This window comes from Saccostrea echinata, unplaced genomic scaffold (assembly GCF_033153115.1).
Source record: "Saccostrea echinata isolate AGI-Se365-2 ecotype Australia unplaced genomic scaffold, CSIRO_AGI_Sech_v1 ptg000018l, whole genome shotgun sequence".
Classification (NCBI taxonomy): domain Eukaryota; kingdom Metazoa; phylum Mollusca; class Bivalvia; order Ostreida; family Ostreidae; genus Saccostrea; species Saccostrea echinata.
The window spans coordinates 3,344,446-3,354,393 of NW_026889767.1; the positions used below are offsets into that span (position 1 = coordinate 3,344,446).

At 32.2% G+C, this 9,948-nt stretch overlaps 1 long non-coding RNA gene and 1 pseudogene across 1 annotated transcript; both read right to left on the bottom strand.

Moving 5' to 3' along the window:
• Nucleotides 1-9,948, bottom strand: part of LOC133189445 (glucose dehydrogenase [FAD, quinone]-like) — a 103,944-nt pseudogene that overhangs the window by 52,967 nt on the left and 41,029 nt on the right.
• Nucleotides 1,395-3,292, bottom strand: LOC133189402 (uncharacterized). The gene is made up of 3 exons (XR_009721468.1): nucleotides 3,197-3,292; nucleotides 1,788-1,862; nucleotides 1,395-1,541 (listed from the first exon to the last, which is right to left on the bottom strand). It is a non-coding gene; the product is annotated as an uncharacterized LOC133189402 (long non-coding RNA).

A 9,948-nucleotide genomic window follows, 5' to 3' on the forward strand; every position in this document is an offset into this window, starting at 1 on the left:
AGTTGAAATCCAATGATGTATATGCAAGTACTCTGTTGTTAGACAATTAATCTAATTCTTTTTAATCATGAAAGGTAGAATTCCGTCTATTTAATTTAGATAATCAATACTAAAGAGACAAGAGAATTTTGTTCCCGGATTTTCCTCCAGATTGTCGGAAAGGAAATTTGCAGTTATCTCTTTTAGAGTGTGTACATGCAGGAAGGGTGAAAATATCTTGATATCTTGAGGGGATCCGCCAGGGTTTCATTAAAAATTGATTTTTTTTAATTATGTACGACGACGTCATGAAATTATGGCTGATAGAGGATTTAAGATTAGAGATTTGTTGTTATAAAGGCATTCAAAGCTTGTAATTCTACCTTTTACCAAGAAATTTTATTCAAGTGTCTTTGAATACAAATCATTTCAAACAAACAAAAACACATCTATGCATACAATGTTGACATTTGGAATACTTCTGCACATTATTAACGATGTCACTTTTATTTATTTGAATGCAAGCGCTTTTTCTCAGATTACCATGTAATATTAATTCATCTAAAAATAATATAATAAGATTTACCGATAAAGAATAACAGACTGAAACTCATTCAATACTCATACATTGATATGATTCCTGGGTAACTTGGTTCCGTTCCGTTTCGCTAAATACTAATATCCACACGGATATTGGTATTTAGCGGAACGAAACGGAACCAAATAATGGCCAATGTTGGCAAAGGGAGATAACTCTCTTTACTTTGGACGTGTTTATAAACAAATAAACGATATTTCTTTAGCACTGTACCCAAGCATTTGGATAAATTCATTTTACATCAATAATTGATACATATCAATCATTTAACACAGTTTACATAGCAACAACAGATGTCACACCAGATGAAAAACCCACACGGCAAAATAATGTATAAGCTAGAATTTTAAGCATTTTATTTTACTGTCCTAAAGGTTGTTGTAACGCTACTTCATTCATCCAATATATTACGCACATAATAACATTTACATAAATACCAAAATATGGTACATAAAAATGTCGAGCAGTTGAGGAAAAGATATTTGCGTTTTTATTTTTAACATCATCTAAATCCATATTTATCACACTTTTTTCACAATCAAACAATATTCAAACCACACATTGACAGAATCTGTAAGTCTGCTGTCGTTTTTTTTTTTTTTTTTTTTTTTTTGATTTTATGTTTTCTCTTCAAAAGGAAACCTATGGTTTCGTTTCGTTCCGCAAAATACCAATACCCGTGTGGGTATTGGTAATTTGCGGAACGGAACGGAACAAGATATGGCTATCGTATATTTTCTTTTCTTTCCTTTTTTCATAAATAATATTACTTTAAAACGGAATGTTTAAGTAATATTAATGATCATCTATTTAAAAAAGTATTTTCTTTATAAATGCAAGTTACTGAAGAAATTCATTTTCATGCAGCTTATGATTTCAAAATAAAATCCTTATGTGGGGGAATTTCAGACCAACAAGCTCGACTCAGTTATTTTCCTGGCTCATTATTCGACGTTGTAACATCCTACAAATATAACAAAAGTGTGCTATAAATAATTGTGTGCGAAATTATTGCTATCACAAATATTATATCACACAATAATTTGTAAATATCCATCAATCGTATTTAAGAAATTATGTAACAAGAGACTTTTCCTAAATTCTTTTACTTTTCTTAATAATCATGTTAACTACAAAAAATATGATTACAGAGATAATAATAATAATAATAATAATAATAAAAAAAGAGAAATACACTCCTATAGCGTACCCTCGACATAACTCTAACTGGCTCTGAGTGACAAGTTGATTACATATAGCCGTCTAGCGATGCTGAATTCTGGCTCTACAAAGGTTAAAGTGAATTTCCTTAGCTCACAAATTTTAAAGGAAATCAAATTTCATCTGCACTCGCTCTAGCGAACACATGGCTACCATGTTATCGGAACAAAAATATTACCTTTTAATAAAATTAAAATAAAACTATAATTTTCTAACTCAGGCATTCTTAAACAAGTTAAACCTTTATATTTTATCAAAGTCATACAAAATATATCAATCATATTTACATGTACATAGTTACATATTTGTTTCAGCGCAAGATGCATTGAAAGCGATTACTTAATTGTATTTATGTACAAGTAAATTGCCAATCCAAATTCAGTTTGATAAAATAACTAATCTGTGGAACTTCTCATCCTTTAACATTTCTGCGTACTGTCATGAACCCAACTCACAGTTATTGTACTATCGCAGAATTTTGAGAAACCGCCTTCACTCTCCATTTTCATAAACAACAAAACACTTAGGTATGTTGCACTTTGCCACTAATGTGACTTTAATTATAGAAATTACTTGTAATTAATTATGTAATAATTGGTCAAGAAATCCATAAAATTATTAATTAACTTTTTATTATCTGTATCAAAAATTCACAACAGAATGAAGTCGAATTATGAATATGATTGATATGTAAACAGTGATTACCTAATATGTGGCGTAATTGATTACATAATATATAAAACCTTCTTGTGGTCTGAAACCGAAAACTACCTAAAACAAATTCAAAAACAAAGAAGATATAGACAGAATTGGACTTCCTTAAAAAAGGAAAAGGTGGCCGGGTGGAGGCGGCTTAAAATAATTTGAAGCTATCCAACACACATGTACTTTTCACGGCGTCCTAAAAGAAACTGAAAAACGACGCTATCTGGACGACCGGGTCCAGATTTTTACCGCGCATGATTTTCATTGGGCATTTACTAAATGTTTTCATTTCCAAGAATCACTTGCATTTGCCTCTCCTAATTTGGACACGCCAAAACTTCCAAGGATAATGCAAGAGAGATAACTCTAATTATACGCAGAGCATTCCAATGTACATAAAATTTTTTAAGTAAAACTTAAAATTCATATTTACTACTTTGATAATCAACACTGAATATAAGAACATTTCTACAAATTTTCTAACAAATGTATACTTTGTTTCACAGATAAAACCTCAATATTTCAAATAGCTAGAGAATAAAAAAAACCCCAATTCTTTCGAGTTTGAATGAAACTTACAAAGTTACATTTTTTAAAAAAAAAATATAGCTATCACGTTTAAAATACATTTAATAAATGACAATACCTAATTAATTTCAAAACAAACTAAAAACAAAAAAGAAAGTAACTTACTAGCAGTTATCAATTCTATTCGTTTGACTGACCAAAGCTTCACTTGTGGCCACGCCGTGGGGAAAAATGTGCGTGCGTGAGAAAACATGAGATGGGCGTTCACATCACCTGATAATAAGAGGGAATAGTCCTTTGCCAATTATCTTTTCTTTGTATTGCATTTATAAATATCGTTCTTAAAACAAAGAAGAGTTCCAACGGACAAACAAACGTAGTTTCGCTTGAGAGAACATACTATCGATTGAAATGTCACGGTGTTTAACTACCTGTCGTTTACCTGAGTTGCAAGATTATTTGCGAGCAAGGGGCGTGACGGTGTCGGGCTATAACAAACGCACCTTGAGGGATATCGCAATCGCTGTTAAACAGCTGGATTTATCTGTTGGCCCAGATTTTTGTAGGGATTCTCTTTATAATGACATATAATCAAAACTGAAAAAAGCCGGCCTTCCAGATGAAGGTCCTTTAAAGATACACTGTAGATGGGTATACGTCAGATTTTGCGCACATTCCAGATTGGAATTGTCCAAAAACTTTTTGGACAACCCTCGTATATATTTATATTTGTACAGTAACAGAACTTGCTCAACTTATTAATAAGTAAAAAAAAGTACTTCCAATTAAATCATTTTTTTGCAATCTGTTTTCCCCCAACATAATATACAATGTTGTACATTTCAGATATCTGCAAATGCAAATGCTCTCGATATTTTGATTAACCTTGAGGATTTTCCAACCAAAAGTCATCCTGATCAAAAATTGAGAGACCTCGGTCAACTATTTATTTCTTACAAGGCAAAGAAATTCATGGAAATGCATGCTGGAAACATGGACCTTGAAGATTTTTATAATTCCATTAACCATTCCCAAGAAGATAAATTTAACATTAATGAATATACCCAAGGACAAGCTACAAATGAAGCATGGTATGAGATGAGGGTTGGTCTTTTAACAGCTTCAAACTTTAAAAAAGCCATCAAGTATATTGATGACAAAAAAGAACCATCAAAATCATTTATGAGAAGCTCGATGTGTGAAAATCGAATTGAAGATCTCGTTTTACCCGCGCCATTAAAATGCGGAAGGGAAAAGGAAAATGTGGCCCATGACATTCATTTCAGGTTACTGCGTGGCCAACACAGACGCCTGAGAGTAAAAGAAAATGGGCTTTTTATAAATGAAGAGTTCTAGTACTTGGATGCAGTGTTGATTGCATATGCACATGTTAATGCATTCCTCCTCACCCATCAAAAATAGTTGAAATAAAATGCCCTTTTTCTATGAAGAATGAAAAGCCAAAGGATGTGGCAGTCCAATCAAAATGTATTTAAGACAAAAGCTCTGGGATTTGGATTGTAGCTCCAGATTCAGCATAATATGATCAAATACAGGGACAGTTAGGTATTTATGATAATGAAAATGCTGATCTGGTAATATATACACAGAAAGGAATTCTTGTCTCTCATGTTCATTTTGATAAAAAATAAATAAATAAATCTCTAGTATGGCACAGAAACTAGTATTGTTTCACAAGAGGTATGTTCTCCCTGTGCTCATCTTAATACATAAATTTTTCAGTCTTTCATTTATTATATTGTCAGATACATGGTAATTGAGCAAATGATGATATATTTTAATATGTTAGATTGAATTGGTGATAGACTTAACAGTTAAACTGTGCTTGCATTAATGCATTTCATTTGCAATTATACATGAATGTATGAAATAATGAAATATGAATATTACTTAAGAGTTGATCAATAAAATTGTACATATTTCATAAAGTTAATGATCATAATTTCAAATCATGTTGATTTTATAATTAGTAAACATGCTTCAGATTGAATTTACAATTTATTTGACTAACTTTGAACCTAAATTGCAAATACAAGCACAAACACCCAAAACTTGATCAAATAAAGAATGTAGTCAAAGGCATAGTTCCTTGTAAAATTTTAAATGTTTTAACCTTCCAATGGCACGCTCCACATGAATCCGTGCACTTGCAATCCGTCTTGTCTTTGTCACTGCTCTACTGCTCAAATGTCTACCCATGGAGTAAGGCGGTATATTCAGAGTACATGATCTTCTGGCTTAGAGATCTCGTATTAAAAATCCGCGGTCAGCCTTAATATCATCCCCATATTCTAAATATTATATAAATAACCACTTCCCTCAACAATACGTCGGTCTGAAATACTACCAGTGAAAAGTTTTGAAATGAAAGTAAATGGAGATAAGTGCCTTGAGGGTATTGTGGTTTTAATAATTTGAACAGGTTACTCACTGAGAGGATGGTAAACTTGGTTTCTAAGTAAAAATATCTGTACAGTCTATAATTGATCTGGTCTTTGGAAAATATTTGAATGCTTTTAGTAAGTTAGCTGTTATCTGCTCTTTATTTGGCCATGAAATTAAAAAAAAAATAAACTCCAGATACAAAAAATATATCATGTTATGAAAATCCGACTGATACTCGATGGATAATTACCAACTAAATCACCCAACACTTCTACATCTAACCCACGTTTAAGACGAACCAAAGTGATCACAAATTCTTTTTTCAGTGAAAGTTTCCGCTTTGGACCAGCTTTTTGAGCCTACAAAATTGGATTAAATACATGTAGAATAAGAAATACCAAGTACTTATATTTTTATATAAATTGAAATACATTTATAGTTACTTATAACATATATGGAAAAGCATGATTAAATCATTTTTTAAGGGGGGGGGGGGACTCATTCCTTTGAAATATGCTGTATCCTGTCCCCTCCAGTGGTTCAGCTTTTCTGCTTTCAGTCTAATCCATTGAAATAAGAGTAGGAAGATGAACAGATTTAAGATTTCCCCTTTATCGCTTATGTGCTAGAACAAAAAGCCCCCTATGCACTAGGTAATATGCAATTAAGCTATTACCGGTAATGATTTAGAAAATTCATTAAACTTTTTCTTTATGATGAAAGCTTCAATTTTGACTTTCTCATAAAATTAGACAAACGAACACAACATATGTACAAAAGCATCAAATCTATAAAATTTTTGTAAAAATAATCGGCATTTTCCGTAGGTCAACATTATACAGATGTGACACATTTCTAAAATTTGAATTGGAAAAATCTCCCTTTTATACTTACGTACAGTACACAAATGTTATCTCTCGCCGTTTATCAACCCTTGTGGCTCCGTTCCGTCTCGAAAAATACCAATATTGTTACAGTAGTAGATATTGGTATTTTACGGAACGGAACGGAACCAATCGTGAATTTCTTTATGTTTACTATTCTTATTTTAAAAATATCAAGAGTCCGAATCTGAACCATAAATATATCCATAAACGTTGAATTAGTTAACACTTAATATGTAGGCATATAACACATTACACTTTATAACACTTTAACTATACGTCTTTAACTAATTAACAATTTTCAATTGCCAATGAGTACATGACTAATTAGTGATAATTTACTCATTGGCAATTGAAAATTGCTAATTAGTGAAAGACACGTTGTACACTTACACAAAACTGTTGAAGCTAGTTTATAAATTTTTTAAATTGATTGAAAAATCGTAATTAAGTTTTATTATCAGCATCAAGGTCCGAAATATATAATCGTGTAAAAACAAATCATAAAATGATGTGCGTACATGTGCGTTTTGACACTTTCTGAAAAATCAAACATGTAATTCATTTGATGCGTAAGAGTAATAATTTTCCTCTTCGAACATGGATTCAGATCTCCCTTCTCCCTTTCATATTACTTTTCGGAACTTAACATACGGGGTTACATTTTTAGCTCACCTGACCCGAAGACTCAAGTGTGCTTTTCTGATCAGAATTTGTCCGTTGTCTGTCTTCGTTGTCATTAACTTTTCACAATTTCATCTTCTTCTCCAGAACCACTGGGCCAATTTCAACCAAACTTGGCACAGAGTATCCTTGTGTAAAGAGAATTTAAGTTGGTTCAAATGAAGGGCCATGCCCTCTTCCAAGGGGAGATAATTACAAAATAGTGAAAAATTAATGGCATATTCTAAAAATCTTCTTCTCAAGAACCTTTGGGCCAGGAAAGATGAAACTGATGTGAAAGCATTCTCAGGTAGTGTAGAATCAAGTTTGTTCAAATCATGACCCCCGGGGATAGGGTGGGCCACAATGGACGATCAAAGATTTACATAGGAGTATGTAGGAAAAATCTTCCAAATTCTTCTTCTCAAGAACATCAAAGCCATGATTGGTCATATTTATATCGAAGCATTCTCAGGTAGTGTAGATTCAAGTTTGTTCAAATCATGACCCCCGGGGGTAGGGTGGGGCCACAATGGACGATCAAATTTTTACATAGGTATATGTAGGAAAAATCTTTAAAAAAATTCTTCTCAAGAACACCAAGGCCATGTTTGCTCATATTTATATGGAAGGATCCTCAGGTAGTGTAGATTCAATTTTTTTTTTCAAATCATGACGACCCCCGGGGGATGGATGGGGCCACAATGGGCGATCAAAGATTTACATAGAAATATTAAGGAAATATCTTTAAATCTTTTTCTGAAGAACAGCAAAGCTATGTTTGGTCATATTCATATGGAAGCAACCTCAGGAAGTGTAGATTCAAATTTGTTCAAATCATGACCCCCGGGGGTATGGTGGGGCCACAATGGACGATCAAAGTTTTACATAGGAGTATAAAGGGAAAATCTTCAAAAATCTTCCTCTCAGGAACAGCAAAGCTATGATAAGTCATATTTACAAGGAAGCATCCTCAGGTGGTGTAGATTTAAGTTTGTTCAATTCATGACCCCCGGGGATAGGGTGGGGCCACAATGGACGATCAAAGTTTTACATAGGAGTATATAGGAAAAATCTTTAAAAATCTTCTTCTCAAGAACAAAGCCATGATTGCTCTTATGTATATGGAAGCATCCTCAGGTAGTGTAGATTCAAGTTTGTTCAAATCATGACCACCCCTTCGGGTAGGGTGGGGCCACGATGAAAGTTCAAACTTGAAGGAAAAAAAGTCACAGTTAGTCAAAGAAATATGTAAGTATCCTTAGTTAATGTACATTCAATTTTGTTCAAATCATGAAGCCACCCCCCCCCCCCCCGTTTAATTTTAAGCTTTTCGATACTGAACTGATTTTTGCTTTTTTCCTAGCCACAGTGCTCAGGTGAGCGATGTGGCCCATGGGCCTCTTGTTGATAATTTAATTGAATAATAACAGAGAGCTTGCATGCGAACATTACAAGTATTCGATTTCGCCGTGCTTCGTTCCGTTCCGCTAAATACTAATATCCACACGGATTTTGGTATTCAGCGGAACTGAACGGAACCAGAGAATCTTGTCATGCTTTCAAAATGCGACAACTCTCTTTACTACACAGACGTGTAATTAACCAAATAAACGATGTACGCATCCCAGTTTAATTTAATGGTTAGTTTGAACATTTATAATTACAAAGGGATTGGGCACAAGTTCTAAAAACTTATTGGACCCTCTCCCTACATGTTTGTTACAAATTTACAGATTAAGTCACATTTAAACATGGTTAATTTTAAGCTAAGTCACAGGTAAACATGAAGACAAAGTATACGATACTTGCAAAATTTACAAATCAATGCATTTTGTAGATGCATGCATGTGAATTTGTATATAAATATACCGGTATATTTATAAATACAAACAAACAAATCCACCAGAATGTTTAATAAATGTTTGAACAAAAGAGAAAAGACGTTTCTTCTCTGCAGAACTCAATGAATCTATCCCCAATAAGACGTGTTTATCTAAAATGTGACTTTTATCAAATAGTAAAAAAAAAAAATATTGAAAAAATCTTTTCTAGCTTTCACATACTTTGGACATATACAAAAATAATGATATGTATTAATTCAACCCTAACAAAAAAATACTATAGTAAACTATAGTTAACTAGTTTACTATAGTTAACTATAGTACCAAAGTGAAAACTTTGGAACTTTGATTTACTATAGTAAAAACTTTGGAACTTTGATTTACTATAGTGAAAACTTTGGAACTTTGATTTACTATAGTAAAAACTTTGAAACTTTGATTAAGTGCGATAAATCCCGTGGAATTATGTTTTTGATTCCCATTCTTTACATTTTATGATATTTCAAGTTTAAGATTCATAAAATCTTTTAGAGAACACTTTAAAAACCCGACCCCTACCCTAAAAGAATAATGTACAATATATGAATTTTAATGTAAAGGTTGTCGCTTGCGCCGATAAATAAGCAATATTTATTTCAATGTATTTAATTTTAATGTTATGCAGATGTAACGTAAGTCTTATTTATGGAGAAAAAATAATATATTATAAAAAATTGTGTCATTTAGAATCAAAATATCTGCTTTATCAGTTTCAGTCAAAATGATTATTTTTTTTAAATTTATAAATGTAAATATTGCATTGAATTTACTACTTTGAATATTTAAATAAAGATGTACAACAAAAACCAGACCCAACCAACCCCTTATGCACCCCCTCCCCTACAACGGCTAAATAATAATAATAAAAAATTAATAAAAATACATAAGTTGTTAAACTAATGAAAAAAACTTTGAAACTTTGATCAAGTATAGAGAAAACTTTGAAACTTTAATTAACCATAGTAAAAACTTTGGAACTTTGATTTACTATAGTAAAAACTTTGGAACTTTGATTTACTAAAACTTTGGAACTTTGATTTACTTTAGTAAAAACTTTGGAACTTTGATTTACTATAGTGAA